Raw genomic sequence first — 23,957 nt, forward strand, 5'->3', positions numbered from 1 at the left:
AACTAATTTTTTTTTCTATTTGCAACAGCAAACATACTTTTTTCTACTTTATTTTCTTGCTTGTTTTTTCTTTGCAGATGGTTTGAACAGTGAATGTGAACATTTTCTTAAAATAAATAAAACATATTATTAAAAATATTTATAAAAAAGAATGTATTAGGTGCATTTACAAAGAGCTTCTCCACTCCTCAAGGGTCTGTCCAGATGCAGGGCAGTACCATTTGCCACGTACCTGTGAGTGTCCAGTTTGCTTTGATTTAGGTTGACCACACAGCTTACACTCATAGTGGTAGCTCTCTTTTGCCTTTCTCATCTTTGGGGGCTCACCTTTCCTCAGTCGCTCCTGGTTCTCAAGGGCTGCCTTGCGTAATCGCCATTCACGCTGGCGATTAAAGGGATCTAGTGCTTGGTGAGGGAACCTAGGTTGGTCGGGACAGTAGGAGGTGGATGAACAGCCCTGGGTGGATGCTGAGGGTGGTGGTTGGGTGGCAGGCCAGCCCTGGATGGATGCTGAGGGTGGTGGGTGGGTTGCAGACCAGCCCTAGGTGGATGCTGAGGTTGGTGGGTGGGTTGCAGACCAGCCCTGGGTGGATGCTGAGGGTGGTGGGTGGGTTGCAGACCAGCCCTGGTTGGAGGACCAGCCCCGGGTGGATGCTGAGGGTGGTGGGTGGGTTGCAGACCAGCCCTGGTTGGAGAACCAGCCCTGGGTGGATGCTGAGGGTGGTGGGTGGGTTGCAGACCAGCCCTGGTTGGAGGACCAGCCCTGGGTGGATGCTGAGGGTGGTGGGTGGGTTGCAGACCAGCCCTGGTTGGAGGACCAGCCCTGGGTGGATGCTGAGGGTGGTGGTTGGGTGGCAGGCCAGCCCTGGATGGATGCTGAGGGTGTGGGTGGGTTGTAGACCAGCCCTGGGTGGATGCTGAGGTTGGTGGGTGGGTTGCAGACCAGCCCTGGGTGGATGCTGAGGGTTGTGGGTGGGTGGAGGACCAAACATGAGAGTGTGCCAGGGGTGCCTGGTAAGAAGACCAGCTCTGGTAGTGTGTTGGGGATGGCTTGTAGGCAGAGGACCAGCCCTCCATACAGCTGTTTTGAGAGGAAGCAGCATCGTGTTTGGCAATAGCTGCGTCTCCCCCACCTGTCTGTGGAATAGCAGGTGTTCTGGAACTGTGTCGCTGGCGGATTTTTGCCTCGCCCTCACGGTTCTCAGGCTCCTGGAACTCCAAAAGAGTGTGTCCATGCTGAACTGGCTGTGATGGTAGGTCACGAACCTCCAGGAGGGATTTTTTAGCCACGGCAATCTGCTGTGGAAGCTGCACACCCTGAAGTAAAGAACCCCGTTCAGTTCTCTTTTGGCAATCATGCAGCCTGCAGAGACAGAAAACAAAACACACACAAGAGTTTTTCAGAACATTTTTCAGTGTGTTAATTGTTAAAAATTTTGTTCAAATATGCAATTCAATCAATTAATGAAGATATTAAAGATGAACTCACCAGGAGGACACAGTGGTGTTGTTTATGTTTACCAGTACCAGGTCACTCCTGTCCATGATCTCTCTGCAGTCCTCAACTAGCTGCTTGATGTGAGAGTATGCCATGACAATAGACTGGGGTATGGCAAATGTCCTCCCTTTATTGTCCTTTGGCCTATTTCTGGCTTCCTTGTACTCTTTGTACAGCTTGAGAGCAACACACTCTGAAATTCTGTTTTGGTCTGGTCTGTGAGCAGCCTGACCATGGACCATGAACAATCTGCAAATAGATGACCAGATCACATAGTGCTCATTATATATGCATGTTCACATATTGACATAAATACATTGATACAAATACTAAAGAATATAGCTATATGAGATGTGGATACCTCTCAGCTGCTTGCCGGCCTGGAGCAGAGCCACTGCGCTTTCTTGAAGCCCTCCAAGGTCCTGGCAACGTTGTTTTTTTTGCTCTTGAGGGTGTATCTGGTGGGGGTCTGGTCAAAGACACTTAGATGTGAGTATAACCTCAAAATCTCTGCCACTTCAGCATTGGAGAGTTTTGTTATAGTTCGGTTAAGCCCAACCAGGTAACCTGCCAAGGCATCAACTGCCTCCCATCCAGGAATCCCTCTGGCATCACACCTAGTGTCCTGTTACAAGAATTGAACCAATAAACACCATAAAATTTTAAACATCTGGTACAAGAGCAAATATAAAGAAGCCCACATTTCTGATGGTGAAACATTATCCACTTTACCGTAGCTGGAGTGACGAGCACACTCTCCTCAAATGGGGTGAGGACGGGACTTGCGGAGGCATCTCTCTCATCAAATCGGGTGAGGACGGGCCCAGAAGAGGCATTACTCTCCTCCAATGGGGAGTAGATGGGCCCAGCAGAGGCATTACTCTCCTCCAATGGGGAGTAGATGGGCCCAGCAGAGGCATCACTCTCCTCCAATGGGGACCTGGGATCTGGCCAGGGCCTAGGGCCTAGGGCCACCGCTTCCAAATTGCTGAGGTGATTAATAAAAGTATACACAGAATAAAGAATAAATAAAGAATAAACAATCTTTTACATTTTTTGTGTCTCTTCTACATTAAAAATGAACTGTTTATTAGTTTTAAAATATTTTTTTGATGTCTGATATACTCTTGATATAATATTACCTGCAATGTGAGGTCATGAGCCTGTGGTACGGTCACATCAGGACATTCGTCCTCGAGGACTTCATCCAAGATCTCAGGCAGGATGTACCTCACCAATACCAATCTGCTGGCTCATAAGATCTCCTCTGTTGGACTGTACCAGAAGATATTCTACAGCAATACGCTCTCCTGCAATAAGTATTCACCAAGGGAAAAATTATTGTTTACTTGCCTACCATGTCACAATATAGGTCTGATCATCATCAACAGCAGACTTTTCTTACCGTTAGGTTTCCCAGGGGGGATAAACTCTGGAAGAAGAGGTTTTCCCAACACTTTGTTGCTGAGCGTATTCACATTGGACATCAAACGAATGTTATTCTTGTGTTGTTGTTGCATCTCCACCCGGATGAGACAAAAAACAGGATCACTGATTACAACAAATTAAAACAATATTATGTCAACATTCAATAGCAAAATATACCATATGTGTGTGAGGTTTTAACATGCCTGGAATGAAAGAAAACGTCTCGGTTACGTATGTAACCCTCGTTCCCTGAGTAGGGAACGGAGACGTTACGTCGGATGACGACGAATGGGGTTTCGCTTAGAACACCTATCGACTTCGAGTATTACAAAACGAGCCAATGGCAAAGAAATGCCATGGGTCTGCGGAATTTGCATAGCGTATCTCCGCCTTACCTCGTGGGTATAAAAGGAGGACGCCGGCAACAGGCAGATATGTTTGTTCGCTGAGGAGCCAAGACTGAGCTCAGGCGATCCCCGCGGTACAGCGGAAAGTGGCAGGAAGACGTAACGTCTCCGTTCCCTACTCAGGGAACGAGGGTTACATACGTAACCGAGACGTTCCCTTTCGTTGTCACTCCGAGTTACGTCGGATGACGACGAATGGGGTTACCAGTCTAATCACGCCACCTTCTCAGCTGTCTTCCAGTGCCCTGCGTAAATCTGAGATCCCTGTCGTGAGACTGGCACGGACGAAGGACTCCTATTTAGCACAGGAATACCAAGGTACACTGGGGAGCATATCCCAAAGTTTAGGGGAAATATGCAATTACTGCCAACCCAGAGGGGGGGGACTTAGAGAATACACATATGACCCGAAGGAGACATATGGAGAACACTGGGGTGTCCAGCCGCAGGTGAAATAATTCAACCCCAGGGGTGGCAAGGTGGCTTGCCAAGGGAAAGACACATGCTCAAAGAGGCTTACAGTGGAAATACACATGTGGGGGTCGCTCAGAGGAGGGACCATGCACACGGGAGGCACCTAGCCGACGCACAGGCAATAGACACTGGCGCCAACGTCAGGAGTGCTGGAGGAACTCAGGGCTTTTCGGGGAAGCTCACCTGAGGAGAATATCGCACGTATCCAGTCCGTGGAGTGGAACGGCGAGCAAGCGAAGACACCTGAGCGGGTCCAGTACTAGCTGGTTGAAGCGAGTACATGAGAGGACACTGGCTCCACTCGGAGATTGTAGAATCTGGCGAATGTGTTAGGTGTCGCCCAGCCTGCAGCTCTGCAGATGTCTGTTAGCGAGGCGCCATGCGCTAGAGCCCAAGAGGATGCCACACTCCGGGTGGAGTGGGCGGTCACACCAAGGGGGCACGGTCGACCTTGCTGCTGGTATGCCAAGGCAATGGCGTCCACTATCCAGTGAGACAGCCTTTGCTTGGAGAGAGCCTTTCCCTTCAGCTTCCCACCATAACAGACAAAGAGCTGGTCTGAGGTCCTGAAACACTGCGTCCTGTCTACATAGGCGCGGAGGGCGCGTACTGGACAGAGCAGTGCCAAGGCTGGGTCTGCCTCCTCCGGGGGCAGCGCTTGCAGGTTCACCACCTGGTCCCGGAAGGGAGTGGTAGGAACCTTGGGCACATATCCAGGCCGGGGTCTCAGGATCACGTGAGAGTAAGCCGGCCCAAATTCCAGGCACGCTTCGTCAACGGAGAATGCATGCAAGTCCCCCACCCTCTTGATGGAGGCCAATGCAACCAGGAGCGCTGTCTTCATAGACAGGAACTTAAGCTCCACTGATTGCAAAGGCTCAAAGGGAGCACTCCGCAGGGCAGTTAGAACCACTGAGAGGTCCCAAGAGGGAACGAGAGGAGGACGAGGAGGATTCAGTCTCCTCGCTCCTCTCAGGAACCTGATGATCAGGTCGTGCCTTCCAACAGACTTACCTTCGACTGGGTCATGGTGTGCGGCAATAGCGGCAACATAGACTTTCAGGGTGGAGGGAGACAGCCTTCGCTCCAGCCTATCTTGAAGGAAGGAAAGCACGACACTAATCGAACATCTCCGGGGGTCTTCTTGAAGAGAAGAGCACCAGTTGACGAAGAGGTTCCACTTCAACGCGTAGACGTGTCTCGTGGACGACGCTCTAGCGGAAGTGATGGTAGCCGCCACCGTAGGTGGAAGGGTACTCAAACCTGCTTCGTCCCGTCCAGGAGCCACACGTGGAGGTTCCAAAGATCGGGACGAGGGTGCCATAGGGTGCCCCGTCCCTGAGAAAGGAGGTCCTTCCTCAGGGGAATCGGCCAGGGAGGTGCTGTCGCGAGGAGTACTAGTTCGGAGAACCAGGTCCGGGCGGGCCAGTATGGCGCGACCAGAATGACCTGCTCCTCGTCCTCCCTGACCTTGCGCAGGGTCTGCGCAAGAAGGCTCACTGGGGGAAACGCATATTTGCGGCCCCGCGGCCAGCTGTGCGCCAGTGCATCTGTGCCGAGCGTGCCCTCGGTCAGGGAATAGTACAGGGCGCAATGGGTCGAGTCGTGAGAGGCAAACAGATCTATCTGTGCGTCCCCGAACTGGTCCCAAATCAGCTGAACCGACTGGGGATGGAGTCGCCAATCTCCCGGGAGGGGCTGAAGCCGTGAGAGCTCGTCGGCTGCACAGTTCAGGGCTCCGGGGATGTAAATGGCATGAAGCGACCTCAGATGCTTCTGACTCCATATGAGGAGGTGGCGGGCGAGTTGCGACATACGGCGGGAGCGTAGACCACCTTGATGGTTGATGTACGCTACAGTGGCGGTATTGTCTGAACGGACTAGTACGTGTTGGTTCTTGAGCACGGCCCGGAAGCGGCGCAGAGCAAGACGTACGGCCAGCAACTCGAGGCAATTGATGTGCCAGAGGCGGCGGGGTCCTGTCCAGGAGCCCGCGGCAGCACGTCCATTGCACATGGCACCCCAGCCCGTGGAGGAGGCATCTGTCGTTACAACAACATGCCGCGAAGCTTGTTCCAGGGGCACTCCGGCCCGTAGAAAACTGAGGTCCGACCACGGGGTGAAGGTTTGACGGCAGGACGGAGTAACAGTTACTCGGAAGGTGCCGTGTTGCCATGCCCACCTCGGGACTCGGTCGCGAAGCCAAAGCTGAAGCGGTCTCATATGAAGCAATCTGAGCGGCGAACCGCGGCTGCAGATGCCATATGCCCCAGGAGCCTCTGAAGAAACTTCAGTGGAACCGCCCTCTTGCGCTTGATAGTCTCAGGCAAGTCAGCAATGGCTGAGTGGAGAAGGCGACCAAGTCCATACCGAGAAAAGAGCTCCTCTGCACGGGGCAAAGTCTACTCCTTCCCCGGTTGACCCGAAGGCCCAGACGAGCTAGGTGCCGGAGCACTGGGTCCCTGTATTCGCAAACCTGGTCTCAGGAGTGAGCTTAAGACAGCCAGTCACCGAGATAGTTCAGGATGCGAACCCCGTGTTCCCATGGAGGAACAAAGGCAGCCTCAGCAACCTTGTGAAGGCGCGAAGAGACAGGGCTAGCCCGAATGGGAAAACAGCGTACTGATATGCGCGCGCCCTGACAGCAAACCAAAGGTATGTTCTGAGTCGAGGGAGAACGGAGACATAAAAGTAGGCGTCCTTCAGGTCGATCGCTGCAAACCAATCCTGTGGCCGCACACATCCAGAAATGCGTTTGGCCAGGAGCATCTTGAACGGCAGCCTGTGAAGGGAGCGGTTCGGACCAGGATTGGCCGTAACCCACCAGACTTCTCCGGGACAAGGAGGTAGGGGCTGTACCCCTGGACCTCCTTTCGGCTGGAGGGACAGTCTCAATCGCACCCTTCGCCAGTAGGGTAGCAACCTCCGCTCTCATGATAGGGCATAGCCATCGACCAAAGTGGAGCGGACTCCCCTGAAGTGGGGAGGAGACCGTGCGAACTGAATCGCATAGCCGAGCCGATGGTTCGCGCGGAACAGAAGGGAAGCTCTAGGCAGGCTCCCAACTGTGCCAGCGGCGTCGAGAACCACAGACGTCCCTCCGGTGGTGCAGCGAAGCGGAATGACCGGCCCAGACGTGGACGGCATAGCGGCCCGGTGTGGGGGCAAGGTCAAAACCGCACCCTGACAGAGGAGGCCAGGGAAGGACCAGCGTTCCACAGGGGCCTGCTCTGTCAAGGGTCTGGCGACAGAGGGGGACAGGGGCGAAGCGGTCGTGGACGGCACGCCGTGTCAACCACCTCCGGGACAGAGGGGGACGAGGAGAGCACGGCATGTGGGCGGCGCTCTGTGTCGTCCGAACTCTCTGTGCTCAGAGACGGGAGAGTCAGTTCTTTGGAGAATAAGGATTCTTCCCCGGCCCTCACCCGGGGAAAGGAGTGGTCCTGCTACCAGCTCCTGGAAAGAACTGAGTCCCATCTCTGAGGAGCCCATCCCAAGAGCGCCGCTTAACCCGGCGTGTAGCGGGGGGCGGGGCTGGAGAGGACTGTTTTGGCGTCCGACCGCGACCTCCAGAGCCGGCCCGGCTGAGCGGGCGGGGTGGGAGCCGCGGGGGAGCGCCCACGGCGGTGGGCAGACCGAGGGACCTGAGCGGACGGCGGGGCCGTCGGGACAGAGTCAACCTCAGTCTGCTCCATCCCCGAGGAGCCCGTCTCAGGAGCGCCGCTTAACCCGGCGTGTAGCGGGGGGCGGGGCTGGAGAGGGGCTGTGGCGTCCGCCCGCGGCCCCCAGAGCCGGCCCGGGTGAACGGGCGGGGTGGGAGCCGCGGGGGGGCGCCTTCGGCGGTGGGCAGACCGAGGGACCTGGGCGGACGGCGGGGCCGTCGGGACAGAATCAACGTCAGTCTGCTCATGAGCGGCTGAGAGCTGTTGGTCAAGCCCTCAACCGCACCGCCGGAGAGGGCGACCTGGGATATGGGAATGTCGGACAGACGGGTCCGTGCGACACCAGCACATCAGACAGGTTCAGCCACAGAATGGTGAGCATCACCTGACCCAGGGAGCGTACGGCCACTTTCGTCGCTCGGAGAGCAAGGTCAGTGACGGCGCGCAGCTCAGTGAAGAGCCCTGGGTCAGTCCCGCCCTCGTGCAGGTCCATGAGCATCTGGGTCAGCCATGGCATGCAGAGAGGCGGCTGCCAGTCCCGTGGCACTACAGGATCTTGCCACAAGCGTAGACGAAAAACTACAGGCCACGGGCGGGTGCTTAGGATTGCGCCGAGAAGAAGCACTCTGAGGACACATAGCATCGCAACAGAGCGTTCAGCCGGGGGAACCCCAGTGTACCCAAGGGCAGCGGCCCCATCGAGGGGAGGAAAGGCGGATGAGATCAGCGAGCGGTCCTGAGAAGACAAGGGGGTCTTCTAGGACTTCGAGATCTCATCATGCACGTCCGGGAAGAGAGGTATTGGGGTTTGCCACGGACGAGGGTCGGCGGCCTTACCCAAAACCAATCGTCCCAGGAAAGCATGGCCGTCATCTCCGGATCAGACTCAGGCACAGCCGTATGCACACCGGAAGGTGGCAGCTGTGACGAGCCCTCACTTCCAGAAGACTCAAGCCCACCTAGTGATGCTGCAACAGACATGGCATCTTCCTCTGTAGCTTCAACTGAAACACGCGGGCCACCAGAGGGTAGACTCGCGGAAATCAGCAGTTCACTAGCGGGCACCGTCATTGAAGAGGGGGGCTGGGGTCACGGACACGTAGTCGGCGCCTTGTTCCAGACCGTAACCCTCAGGTCACCCTGGCCACCAGCCGAAGATCGGGGGGTGGATGAGGGGACTCTCACTCTTGCGAGTTCACCGAGTCTCGACCTATATATGACGCGATGATCACGTTCCCTTGCGAGAACATGAGTCACCCACGAGCGCTGTTCAAGCATGATCAAACACACTAGACAGCGCTCGTGCCCATCAGAGTCCGATACCAGTCCGCTGCAACCAGAAATGCACGGGCGAGCCGTCTTTAAAAAGACGTGCCGCGTGCGAGCTCTTTTATGAGAGGAGAGAAAAAAACTCCGCGATGTTGAAGCGCACAGGGAGACACACACACACACTGGCAGATTACTGCACAGATCAGCAGGCACTGTGAGCTCGCTGCAGATCGCCGTCACACCAACACCGGAGAGAGAAGCTCGTCTCGTAGAGCGAAGTCAGAGATGACTGTGGAGTGAAGAAATACTCTTGGCTCCGAAGCGAAAACATATCTGCCTGTTGCCGGCGTCCTCCTTTTATACCCACGAGGTAAGGCGGAGATACGCTATGCAAATTCCGCAGACCCATGGCATTTCTTTGCCATTGGCTCGTTTTGTAATACTCGAAGTCGATAGGTGTTCTAAGCGAAACCCCATTCGTCGTCATCCGACGTAACTCGGAGTGACAACGAAAGGGAACTGGTGCTTATGAAAGCTTTCCAGAGAGGAGGACCCTCTGCTGCATCTTAGCACATCCAGTGTCTTCTCTCCTTTCTCCAGCCCTGACCCAATGTTTGTGTAAAGCTGCACTCCTGGTGGATCCTGAATGCAGGCAAGGTGCTTTTGCTGTACCTCCCACACTTGAGACATGCGTTCATGGTTTATAAGGTGCAGCCCAGTGCCGTCCACAAGGTGCCACATGGAGTCAAGAAGACTTTTGATGAGGGCACGAGTCTCCTCCACTCCACGGGTTTTCCTGCGGCAGTGCTTGGCTAGCTCTTTAGAGCTGATGCTCGCCAACACCTGGGCATCTGTTGGCTCGTGGCCCTGATGCTTTTGCCTCAGCTCTGACCGCTTCGCCTCTTTCAGATGACAGATGTCCTGGTAATCCCATTCAAAAATGCAACTCGACAATTTGGAGCAACGTACCGTACAGTGGATGGTGTTCTGTGGTGAGACCGTTGGTGAATCGCCTCATAAAGTGGAACACATCCAACCGCACAGTGGACGTCCATGGCCGAAACCAATGGAGAACTGGGCTCACTCCTGTGTAAAAGCATTTTTTGGTTTGTATTGTCACCAACTGCCTTAATTTGGCAAAAAAAACATCAACACAAATTACAGGAAACCCACCTCTGTCACTGCAACAGTCTCTATCCACATAGATAGCAGCTGGCTGTGGCTCACCAGCATCCCTGTACCGTTGAACGATCACAAGTCATCCAGCCCAGCCCCCTCGCCGGTTGTGAGGACCGAGTTGAGGACCTGACCATACTCGTTCCCCATGTAAAAGCAATTTTCAGAGGTTAACAAAAACCAGCATCAAAAGGTGTAAGAAAACTTTCAAGAGGCAAATTGTAATAAAGAGAAAAGGTTTATTCTGTATGAGGATTCTTTTCACAAACCGCAGCTACCCAGTTTCGAAACAGAATGCCTGTTAGACTCAACAAAACATAGACATTTTATACAGCTCTCAGTCATCATAACCCCTCCTACCAAGTTTCTGTAATTTTCCTTAAAGATATCCTATATCTTTAACTGGTGTGGGCTGGTTTTCTACCCCCCTGGACAGGTCAAACTGTCCTTTGTCCCTGAAAAACCAAAAGGCCTTCATTTACGACCTAAATTACCTCCTGCTTCTCTCAGAAGGGGGTATGGGACTTTATTTTATTAGTAAATGACCCCCTGTATTCTCCTGACTAACTTACTTCTCGGGCTCTAGGTGTCTGTCTTCCTGGCCCATCTGGTTTTATTACGTTTGTTCTTTCCTGTTCCCCTTCAGCTGCCAGAAACCCTCACAGAAACACATGATTAAATGAAATTAACAGTTTGGAAACAAATGAATATAAGTAATACTGAATTTTTCTGTAACAGTTTCCTCCTCTTTATCATTCTCTGATAAACTATATATAAAAATTCAGCCTTGTTTTTTTTCTAATTTTAATCCAACCCATTATACTATTAAATCTTAAGAATAGAATTAATTCAAGTCTTTACATCACAGTTATACTCTTCATGTCTGATTTTCATATAGCTGATCATTTTACTTGGACTTGATCAAAATTTAGAAGGGAACTAAAAACTTAGGCTGTTTTCGTAAGGATAGGCCCTTAATTACTTAGCAAGAAAATAAATATTTATATGAAGCTGGGCTAAATCATAAACACTGTCATTGCACCTTTGACTTGGATCAGTCACCTCAATATAAACAAGAAATAGTATAGATCACATTAGTAGAAGAAGAAGAAAATAAAAATAAAAAGAATAAAAATAAAAACAGTAAATAAAACAGTAAAACAATACTATCAAAATTTAAACAATCAAACAAAGTTTAGAAAATCCCTTTCATGTTCCTCAGAAAGGCAAAGAGAGAGAATTTATCACATCTCTGTGTAAATGTCATAGCTGTCATAATCACCACACTGCTCTTCATTAGTTGCTGGGTACCTGGTCAGTTTCACTGCTTGAACTGATGTTACTGTGCTAACTGTTCCCGCCCTGATCAGTCTCTGTACTGAGCTGGAAACGCACTTCATAATACATTGTAAACAGAACAGAATTAATAACCCCATACCAGCAATTGGCAAGACAATTTGGATTATCCGGTAGAACCACCCTGACCACATAGACATCAGCCACCCCGCCCACTGACTACCAGTAGCTGGGGAGGGCTCCTTTACGGCTTCTCTCATGTGATCAATGATATTGGTTATGTTATCACTGTAATCAGGAATGTTAAAACAACATGATACCCCCAGCATTTTACAGACTCCACCCCTTTCTGCAGTAAGAATATCGAGAGCTAAACGGTTTTGAATAACTGATTCTCTTAATTGACGCATTTCCTCGCTTATTAATGTCAAAGCATTTTCCGTGCTATTGGCTATCGCTAATACTGTCCATGCTAACCCATTAATCTTATTAATTGTTACCGCTGTACCCACCCCTAAGAAGATTGACCAACCTATATTTTCTCCCGGTGTTGTCCATGGGTCAGTTAATGTATACCCCGCATAATGATTTGGCAAAGCCCCAGGCAAGATCTTAACATCTCGCTTCTCCCTTTTACCTACTTTGTTTGGCAAATACACAGAAGTTCCCACATTCATTAAAGCTGGATAACAGCAACCTGACCAGTCTTTTCTAGGCAAACGGTGATAAGCTCTGTTGCCACACACCCACACCGCAGCTGGTGAACTTTCGCTCGGTTTGTTGAATGGTCATGTGAAGTTGATTTCTTTGTTGTTGATGACCGCTGTACAATTGTCCATTGTTCTGTCATGTACGTTGATTTTGATCCTGCAGTCAGACCATCCAGTCCTTAGCAGTCTTGGTCTGTTGAAACAGACGCAAACGTCACCCTGGACATATGTTACTCTCAAAGGTGGAATTGCTATGTCAGTGTTGTTGTACTGCTGTATATGTTCACAGTTGTCAGCAGGCTGTTTCGTTGGTGTCCTTCCTTCCTCCAGGTCCACAACAGTTATTAGCACATCAGTCATTTGTTGAGGAATAAGACACTTAGTTTCATTGACTGTTGCTGTCCTCAGAGGGACAGCTTTCCAGGCATGAGATATTTGCAGACACATCCAGCAACTCGTTTTGATCTCCAATTCCTCTTTCTGTAGCATTGCCAGTGCGCAGGCTTTGTTCCCTTGGCATTTCATCATGGCTTTCCGCACTTCAGGATTTATTTGACCTCTGCTTATGTCTTCGTTTCCCATCCAGGCCAGTTCCTCTTCAGTAGCTTGTTCGACCTCGGGCGGCACAGGTGACAAGAAAGGTGTCGTCGTTGTTTCTGTTCGTGGTCTGGTTGCCTCGATTACCATAATGTCTACTGTCTCATACCAGTCAGTTTCAGTCAAGTCCAGGGCACAGTAATATCTGCCTTGGTCCGTATGTGTCGCATGTTTCAATGTTACTCTCATCCCGTATCTGTTGTTACTCATTTCATCTACAGTGTGCACCTGAAATCTTTCATCGTATTCCGTCCTATAGTGATGAGCGTATGCTTTTACGTCGGTCCACTTACATGGGCTTTCGCAGAAGTAGAAATGTGCGTACTCTTCAGTCTGTCCATCGCATCCGAGACAGTTCTTTTCGAATGGGTTGCACTCAAAAGTCACACTTGATCCCTCTTCTATCGTGATGATGCTTCCGTGCAGTCCTCTCACCGGCTCCACTTCCGTGAATGTGTCTCTTTTATCACGTTGTCTGATGGTGCTGTTCAGCACAGATGTTTCAGTCCAGTTGGTGTGTTTTTCCCCGGGCCACACTTTCAAACCCTCAGTGGAGCATAAATTTATCAAAATAGTCACTGATATCAAAGTTAAAATGGAAGGTTCACACATTCCTGACAGTCTGGATAGATGCCATGGCTTTGAACGATCCATCTTGTACAATACTGCAACTGTGTTGTGTCAGAGAATACCTTTTTAAAACGCTCAGAGTCTTATCAGTCTTTGTTGATATACAGTGTATGGCCTGACACTGATCGTCTCGTGTTTCACTCCGCTCGTCGCTGCTGTCTGCACACTGGTCTCACCACTCCCCCCTGAGTGACTTTGCACCTGTACTTCTGGCGTTCTGGCTTGACTTTAGGGCTTATTGTTGAGCTTGTTGTCGTCCTTGGGGCTCCTCCTCCTGTTGCTCTTCCGATATGGGTGGAACTCTCCTGCAGTGATTGGCATGCACCCACGTGGCTCGTTCTCCGACCTTCACCGCCGTATGCGTGATCAGCAAAACTTGGAACGGTCCTAGCCACCGTTTCGCCCTCCAGTTCTTTCTCCTGAGGTCACGGATCACCACGTAATCACCCGGCCTGATCGTATGCAGGAACGTCTCAGCAACCTTCCCCTGGGCAGCTTTGACCTGCACAGAAATGTTGGATAACAGACAAGACATTTCTTTGCAGTAATTCAACATTTCATTTTCACACATATCAGTCGATGGAAGCCTGCGTTTTCCCCCTTCTATTCCCATGAATGGTGGTCTACCAAAGAGAATTTCGAATGGGCTCAAATTAGTTTTGACTCTTTTTCTCATCCTCATGTACATCAACACGGTTGGGAGTGCTTTCACCCATGAGAGTCCAGTTTCCTCACAACATTTTGCCAATTTGTTCTTTATCGTTTGGTTTGCACGTTCCACAGCTCCAGCGCTGGAGGGTTTATAGGCACAATGCGTTCTCATATTAATTCCTAAGAACTGACCCACCTGTTTTATTATCTCATTGACAAAGTGTGTTCCGTTGTCAGAACTGATTTTTCTTGGAACTCCCCATCTTGGGACAATCTCGGTTAGCAGAGCTTTGGCTACTGCTGCCGCGTCTTGTTTCGAGGTTGGGAAAGCCTCGACCCATTTCGACCACATGTCTACCATTACCAAACAATATTTTTGCTTTCCGCACGGGGTTAATTCAATGAAATCGATCATTAAATATTCAAATGGCCCCTCCGGGGCTGGCTGACTTGCCAGTGGTGTTTTAATGCCTCGTGCAATGTTATATGTGGTGCAAATCACACATCTTTTGCAAAAATTCTCAGCGTATATTGTGAAACCTTTGGTAAACCACAATTCTCTCATTTGCATAATCATCCCTTCCTTTGATGCATGGTCCAACCTGTGCATTAATTTAGCATAATGTGGGAAAAAATGGTTAGGCAAACATGGCTTTCCATCGACAGATCTCCATACACCATCAACAAGGCTGCAGCCTGACGTCTTCCATTTGTTTTTCTCAGCTCCTGTGGAAAAAGACTGCATGCTCTGTAAACAAGGAGAAATGTCATTGTTAAGGTTAATGTCAACTTGTGCGCAAGTGGCGCCACTGTTATGAGCTTCAGTCTGCTTTGCTGCCGCTGCTTTCGCAGCCATATCAGCTCTGGCGTTGCCTGTTGATATGGAACTTTTATCATTAGTATGCGCTGCGCATTTACAAATTGCAATCTTGCCTGGTAGCAAAATGGCCTCTAACAGGTCAGATACCAATGAAGCGTTCAGTATCGGTCGTCCGTCTGACTTTAAGAATTGTCTGTGCTTCCACAAAGCACCAAAGTCATGCGTGACTCCAAAAGCATAACGCGAATCTGTGTAAATCGTCACACAGTTATCAGTCATCAGTTTACATGCTTCAGTCAAAGCGACTAATTCAGCTGCCTGTGCAGAGTAATTACATGGTAATTTGCCAGATTTCACAGTTTCAAATTCAGTCGTTACAGCATAGCCTACGTTATTTTGTCCTGTTTGTGGATCTTTTGACGCAGATCCATCCACAAACAGGATATTGTCACAATTATCAAGCGGAACGTCCATCAAATCTGGACGCGGTGTGCACACCTGTTCAAGCAGTGACAGACAACAGTGATGTTCCTCGCCGTCCTCCTGTGTGGGCAGGAGGGTGGCAGGGTTCAGTGTTGTGCATCTTTTCACAGTTATGTTTGGCATGTCCAACAAAATTGTATGATACCTCAGCCATCGGGCTGTAGACAAATGTGATGTTCTCTGCTCCTGCAAAATCATGGACACCGCATGTGGGACCTCCAAAGTTAAATCAGCATAGCCTACAAACTCTCTTGAGGCCATGACGGCCAATTCAGCTGCCGCCACTGCCCGGAGACAGTGTGGCAATCCTTGAGCCACAGGATCGAGTTTTGTTGAAAAATAGGCCACAGGTCTCAATCGGTCACCATGTGTCTGCAGGAGGACAGAAGTCATATAACCATTCTTTTCATCAACCATCTGTGTGAACGGACGGTCCACATCCGGAAGGCCTAACGACGGAGCCATAGACAGTTGTGCTTTCATGTTATTAAATGCTGTTTCAGCTTCACTTGTCCAAACAAGTTTGTCACATGGCTTCAGCCCTTTCCCTGTTGTCAGGGCTCGTAAAGGCTGTTCTAAAATGGCATAATTGGGAATGAACGTACGACAATAAGCACACATTCCCAAAAATGACAACATCTGTTTTTTTGTTACGGGCTTTGGCACTTCTTTTATGGCCTGCACCCTCTTTTGTGACAGTGTTTTGCTGTTCTGTTTAATAACATGCCCCAGGAATGTTACTTCCTGTTTCACAAACTGCAGCTTTGAAAGGCTTGCCCTGTGCCCCTCCCTCTCAAGATGCTTCAGGAGAGTCAAAGTGTCAGACCTGCAAACAGACTCATTTACTGAACAGATTAAAAGGTCATCGACATAAGAGAGAAGTGCGGTTCCCTCTGTCAAAGTTAGATTATCAATACTTCTCCTGAGCGCCTCGTTATATATCGTTGGACTTTCGCAGTAGCCCTGACATAATCGAGTAAATGTGTAACCTTTACCATTGAAATCGAACGCAAACCAAAACTGGCTTTTCTCATCGACCGGAACACTAAAGAAAGCATTGGCCAAATCCACCACAGTGAAATACGTTGCATTTTGCGGAATTTGTGACAGGATAGTATACGGATTGGGCACTCTGGGAGCTCTTGCAATGACAGATGAATTTACCGCCCGGAGGTCCTGAACGAACCGCCATTCGATTGGATGATTTCTGTCACGTATCTTTTTTACAGGAAAAATTGGAGTTCTGACTGGTGAATCATCACAGGGCCTGATTATACCCTCTTTCAATAAAGCATCAAACACTGGTTTTATGCCCTCTAATGCTTCACGTTTCAGGGGATATTGCGCTTTACATGGTCTGAAATCAGATTTTGGTATAATTACCACTGGCTCACATCCTTTTATAAGCCCCACATCATATTTGGTTTTTGCCCACAATTTCGGTGATATTTGTGCCAAAGAAATATCAATTTCTGAAGCAGAAATATCCCCCTCCCCCTGTGCTGTCACATTTCTCCCAATAGCAGTCACATTTCTCAGGACCCCAACCTCAAAGTCACAGTTTGATTTAAATGCCCCCACACTCTCACTCTCTGCTGTCTGTGAATCAACTTTCACCCAGTCTGTGGCTAATAAACATTCTTTCACAAAAAAGCCCACATCTCTCCACTGCTGGCTTATGGTCTTCGACACAGATAAATGGCATACGGTGTTCTCTGTCATGAGATAACAACCTTTCTGACTCTCATTCAACACTGCAGACAGCGCACACACATTTTCATTCCAGAAAATCTTGTCAAATTTCACACTTTCATTTTCCACAGAATTAAACCACATCTTTTCAAAGTCTGAATCTCGCTCTGCCACGACATGTGATGTACAATGCATTTTATCATTGGTCATAAAATCTGTGTTGACTGGGTTTGTTCGACTTTTTGCCAATTTCAAAATTTTCTCTGCCCAATCAACATCTGTTACCTGCCATTCATATGCCCATTTCGGCTCAAATTTAGAACAAGTAATTTGTGGTGTTTCCTCAATGCTGATCCCATAGGGATCAGCAGAGAGGGACAAATTTAATTTGCACATCAAATCACGAGCCATCAGAGGTGCTGGACAGTTAGGGGACCACACAAACTCGTGGTTGAACAAACGACCGCTTTCTGTCTCGCACTCTAATGGTTCTGTTAACCGGTCAGAGAGCAAATGGCCCGAGGCCGATGTGCTTTCATACACTTTTCCGGTTAATTTCGGAACACATGGTAAATCACATGGTCGTAACGTGGACTGACAGGCTCCTGAATCCACAAGAAAATCGATTACTACCCCATTGACTAATATTGGATAAATTGGCATTTCAGAATACCCTGTGCTTTTGTACAACTTAACACGTTCATCAATCACACACAAAGATTTGCAAGGAGTTTTTTTTTCATTGCAGGTAGCAGAAAATAAATCAGTGTATATGTTTGTGTGTGCGTCGTGTTTGTGTGTGTTAGTAAAAATGATTTCACTTCCCTTTGCTGTAGCCAGAGATTGACTTCCTAGAGCTGAACCCTCTCCGTCCCGCTCTCCTGCCCTCTCGGTTCAATCAGACTTTATGTTCGGACACGCGCTGCTCCAGTGTCCGTCCTTCCTGCACACTCTGCATCTTGTACAGTCTCGGTGCGCGTGTGCATTTGTCGAGCAAACATAACAGTTCCATTTTCCTCCAGCAGCTTTTCCTCTCTGTCCCTTTCGATTAGCAGGGTTTGAATGGGAAAACGCAGGTTTGTTAGGTTGTTGTTGTTGCACAACTACCATTGTGAGGGGCTTTTTCTTGTCTTTCTTTTCCTCGAGCTCCTCTTCGGCGTGAATAGCGTGCTGCAGCGCTGAAGTCAAACGGCCGTTTTTCCACTCCACATAACTTGACTTTGTCCCTCTCTTGACTTCGGGTCTCAGTCCTCGCATAAAATATCCCATCAAATGACTCTCCCAAGTACTTGGTTTTGTTCCCCTATCTGCGGGCTCAAGTAAGCCACTGTACTGTGCAAATGTCTCAAAAAGTCTGAAATAATAGCTGCTTACCGATTCTTCTTTTTCTTGGATACAGCATGTGATTTTTTCAGTGTCCACACGCGGAGGAAAGGCTGTGCTGATGGCGGTGGAAAAATTTTCCACTTCTTTCTTGTATGAGTCGTTGCTTTCATGGTCCCAGTCTGCGTGCACCCTTCTCACGTCTGTTTTTGCCAGCTTTCCGGCCACTTTGCCCCACTTTACAGCGCCCATTTTCACAGTCAGCAGTCGTTTTAATTCTTGTGTGGTCGGGCTGAATTCTCTGCATATCGCAAGCAGTTCACTGGCAAACCGTTCACCCGCGTCTTGTGGGTCTGGTAGATGTGCCATAGCGTCCTTCATATCAGACATTGTCCAGGCTCTGAAGACTAGTATTGGCCCGTCCGTGCCAGCAACTTCAACCATCGGAGCCGTCACATTCGACATTTTGAATTTTGCCGCTGTAAAACTGACCTTTTCTGGCTTGGCTTGTGATCTTGTCAACATTTGCTGTTCGCTTGGTTCCGGTCTCCTCTCGCCTTCTTCGCTGCTTGTCGCGGTCCGTGCTGAGGAGTCTGTCTCCCCCTGCCGTACTGGCGGTGTTGGTAGTTGTGCTCGAAGATGTTCTGATAGTCTTTTTACCACTCGCTCAGCGGCTTCGGCTTCCGCTCGTGCTACTCTTGCATCTGCCTCTGCCTGCGCTGCTCTTTGGGCTGTCAATGTCAATTCAATTTGTGCTCTTGCTTCTGCGAGTTGTTCTTCTTGGGCTGCCATTCGGTGTGCCATTTGTTGTCTGCCCTGCTCCAGTTCTTGTGCGGTTCTCAGGGGTGGTGGAGAGCGGTCCAGATCGAGGTCCAGCTTGAGGGCCGTTATCTCTGCTACGGGATAATGATTTGTGTTGTAGGCAGGCGGCGGGGCCGTTGCCATCTCGGTCACATGTGGGGAAACACATACATTCGGTTCATTAGTAGTATTCTGTTCCAGTGGAACTGTCTTCACACATACAACATTCTTCACATCTTTCTCGCTGTTCCCCACTAGTTCTTTTTGTATCTGTTTTCGTTCTCGCCTGTCAGCCTCTTCTACCCAACACATTATAGTCTGTTCACACCCCTTGCATATATGTTTAACACACATACAGCAACCATTCTGTTTTCCCTCGTTCTTTTTTATTGATTCTTTTACGACATTAAGTCTTATCTTACTCAAAGTTCCCGCCTCGGGGAAATCGTGATATTTGATCAGTTTTTTTATGTCAACCATACATTTACCCCCATAATTATTTCTCATTTGACAGAATATAGGTGTGTAAAAATGGTCTAATTTACTATTAGATGACCCCATTTTTTGGCTGAATCTTCTCTCTTGGATTTTTTGCTTTTGACGCGCGTCTTATTTATCTGTCAAACGTCTTCGACAGATCCGGTACTGTCACCTTGGACCGACAAGGGTAGCAAATCTGCTCTGTAATTACGGTTTATTCAATCTCCTCACGCACCCAATCAATCAAGCGTGCACAAGAATTAGTTCAAGCGCGTTTCTTCCGTACGCTGTTTTACATAGAATTAACTCAAGCGCTTTTGCTGGACTTAATTAAGTTACAATCAAAGATTTTGAATAAACCAGTACTTCAGTTGTGACTCTTCCTGTTCACCTACGAGCAATTATGGTACTTCTGTTACCACCTACAGGAGCTTAGCTGGTCCTGAATGCGGGTATTGGCTCTCTCTCCCTTAATCTGTTGAGTTCTATCTCAAACTGTCGAGGTATGAGACTGGCCGCCTGGTGCTGCCAGGGTTGTGCACTTCCGTCAAATCCGTTCTCAGGACCAGGAGAAGAAGTTTCCGCATAAGATCCCACTTCTGACACCAATTTGTAAAAGCAATTTTCAGAGGTTAACAAAAACCAGCATCAAAAGGTGTAAGAAAACTTTCAAGAGGCAAATTGTAATAAAGAGAAAAGGTTTATTCTGTATGAGGATTCTTTTCACAAACCGCAGCTACCCAGTTTCGAAACAGAATGCCTGTTAGACTCAACAAAACATAGACATTTTATACAGCTCTCAGTCATCATAACCCCTCCTACCAAGTTTCTGTAATTTTCCTTAAAGATATCCTATATCTTTAACTGGTTTGGGCTGGTTTTCTACCCCCCTGGACAGGTCAAACTGTCCTTTGTCCCTGAAAAACCAAAAGGCCTTCATTTACGACCTAAATTACCTCCTGCTTCTCTCAGAAGGGGGTATGGGACTTTATTTTATTAGTAAATGACCCCCTGTATTCTCCTGACTAACTTACTTCTCGGGCTCTAGGTGTCTGTCTTCCTGGCCCATCTGGTTTTATTACGTTTGTTCTTTCCTGTTCCCCTTCAGCTGCCAGAAACCCTCACAGAAACACATGATTAAATGAAATTAACAGTTTGGAAACAAATGAATATAAGTAATACTGAATTTTTCTGTAACACCCACATTGGACATCCATGTTGCCGTGTTCTCAATCCCCCCAGCAAGTTTTTTGGTAACCTGTTATAACAAAAGTATATACATCATTAGCATATGTATTCTTATCAAACCCTAAAAGAACAAATGAGCTCAAGCTTATATAGGTTTACATTTACCTTAGTGGAATCAAGCTTCAGAATTCTGCCAAACTTTGAAGTGGTGACACCTTTGAGTTCATCAAGGTGACCGACAACATCGTTGGCATGCACTGTCTCGAACCACTGGGCCAGGGGCAAGGGAGAGAAGGGTGGTGGTGGTGGGGGATAAACAGCCTGGGACTGCTTCAGGCAGGATCTCTTGTGAATTTCACAATCTGTGAAATAGTCACAGGATCTCCTAGCCCACTCCTCACTGTGTGCCTCTTGAAAGGCCTGCTGCAGGTAACTGGAGCTATTCCCTGCTGTTCTAGGACGCAAAAGTGTCACACATTTTCTGTCCAGTGCCAAATGTGTAGTCAACACAGCAGGGAATTTGTTGCGGTTTAGAGGGGTCAAGTTGCTTTAAAATGTCACTACTCCAAGGACAGACAGGTTGTTTGCACTGGCTTCACCTTGGGTAATCTCCCCCTATTAAATAGTACTTGCTATCCACATCAATGACCTCTCTGACCTTGGTGTAAATGCCAGAGTGGTGCATCTTTCGGTTGCACAGAGTGCATTTCAGAGGGATGCCCCACATACGCATTGGTGCCCAGGAACATCCTCTGTCGAAAGTAATCATGTGGGTTTGGAGGTGCCACAGATCTGATTGGGCTTGGGGGGTGGTGCCAATTCTCCCTGACATTCTGTCTCAGCTGCCAACTTGCGTCATAGAGGATGTGGGCAATCCACTCCCGATCACCTGGCTTGATGACCCGGAGGAACGGCTTTGGCAAAAACCTGGCCCGCCTTACCTCTGGAAAGCACAGAGGGACTGGGAGCCCTGGTGCTGCTGGAGGAGGAGCAGAAGCAGGAGAAGGAAGAAGTGGTGTGCCACTCTGAGTCGCTGGTGCCATCTCAGATAGTGTGGAAGGGCTAGGAGCAGGAGCAACTTGGAGACAGATGGTTGGTGTCGTCTCTTGGGCTGTGAGGCAGACTGGAGCTGGAGCATCTCGGGGAGAGACGATTGGTGTCGGTGTCATCTCTTGGGCTGGGGTAGTGGACGGACGGGCTGAAGGTGTTAGAGGAGAAATGTTTGGGAGGTCTGTGGGAGATTTTGAGACATGACACTTCTCAAGGTGCTCTGATAACCTGACAGCACCCATGGCCTTTGTGCCGCAGTGCTCACACTGCTCCTGGACATGGAAGTCTGACAGGTGCTGAGTAAACTGGTCAAAGAGCACTTCCTGAGCACAAAGGGAGCATGTCATGGTATTATCACCGCTCCCTGTCTGCTGTGGACCTGCTGCGGTCCCTGTCTGTTGTGGACCTGCTGCGGTCCCTGTCTGCTGTGGACCTGCTGCGGTCCTTGTCTGCTGTGGACCTGCTGCGGTCCCTGTCTGCTGTGGACCTGCTGCGGTGCTTGTCTGCTGTGGACCTGCTGCGGTTCCTGTCTGCTGTCCTGACTGAGGGAAACAATATTTTGTATTTACTCTCTATATCCTCTTATCCTCTAAATCACACAAAACTCTGCATCAAAACAGTGATTTGGAGAATCAAGCACAACGAAGAACCAGCCATGGGAAACAGCTGTAGAGGAAGCATTTGTCAGCATCTTTGTCTCATATCATATGTTTAAGGATTCAATGACATTACTTACATCATGGTAGCCACATTTGCAGGGGATCTTTTTCTCAAAAATGTCTTTTTTTCTGACCGTTAGGCCAAATGCAGGGGTCAGGGGACAATTCTTTATCCTCTCTAACATTGCCTTCCAACGTCTGCTCCCAGGTCTCTGGCCAGTGGAAAATTTATATTTCCCCTGGGCAAACAGCATCATGACGCCGGTCCAGAATGAATCTGGCTTTCCTTCCTTTGGCATCTCTATAGGACAAGAGGCAGTCATTAGGCTGTTGTAGGCAACATGTAGGTCTACATGCACAGACAGACAGACAGATAGATAGGAAATTAAGCAACTACAATATAAGGTTGTATGTTTTTTTCCACAGTCTCAACTAATTTGGTCAGGAATATTTCAAGTCTTAAGTTTCTGAGACACTGTTTCATTTATATTGTTATGCTAATGTGAAATAGTTTGTTCAGATCTCATCAGATGGCATGAACTCACACGGATGGTTGTCGGTTATTAAAAATGTAATCAAAACAGTTTAGTGATGAAAGAAATGGAAAAAAATGATACTCTCTCACTCACCATCTCTCTCTCTCTCACTCTCTCTCTCACACACACACACACACACACACACACACACACACACACACACACACACACACACACACACACACACACACACACACACACACACACATTCACTCACTCACTCTCTCTTTGAAAAAAATGGCTGTTATTTTACAAACTGAAATTGTATGAGAACTGAACTGAAATCACAACACAAGCCAATCCTGTTTCTTCATGTTTGTTAAGAAATGATCATACCCACTCTTTCACTCACTCTTATTCTCTCTCACACACACTTTATAGCACTCTCTTTGAAAACAATTGGTATCTGAAATTGTATGATGAATGACATGAATATATATTAAAATATCCAATTCAGTTTACCTTGATGCCTATTTTCTGTGTCAATTTCTTGTCCTATTGCAATAGATGTTATATGGTCAGTTGGTGTAACCAATATTTTGTCTAAAAGACTAATATTTTACAAAAAAAGTTAATATGAATAATAATTTAATACTCTACTACACTGTAATAATGGGTGTTTAAACCATTTGTACTCAAATGGTCAAAGAATAGACATAAAACAAGATGTTTACAGCATATGGTCTTGCTCAGTACAACGAAAAACCCATATCATTTATAATAAAACATATTCTCATAGGATATTACTAAATAAACTACTAATTTCATGCAATTGCATGAACTCTAGGAGGTGTGAAATATTAGATATTGGTCATTTTTTGTGGTTACACCATTTGACAGTTTAACGGGCTGTCAGTTCTATCTTTTGTTAAAAATAGTATAAATTTCATATTAAATAATAATTAACATAGCGATCAGGTTTCTGACCGTCTTATCAAACTTAGCAGCGACATTTAACACTTGACACAGACACAAAATCGAGCATCTCTGTTCTAGTTTAATTTGATGGACACAAGAAAGACACGCAAAAGACACTTAAAAAGTTCAGTAAAGAAAATAATTAACATTGCGATCAGCGTTATCTCTTAAGGTTTGTGACCGTCTTATCAAACTTCACGAAAAACATC

This window comes from Siphateles boraxobius, unplaced genomic scaffold (genome assembly GCF_051911475.1).
Source record: "Siphateles boraxobius isolate OS27281-9 unplaced genomic scaffold, OSU_SipBor_1 63, whole genome shotgun sequence".
Taxonomy (NCBI): domain Eukaryota; kingdom Metazoa; phylum Chordata; class Actinopteri; order Cypriniformes; family Leuciscidae; genus Siphateles; species Siphateles boraxobius.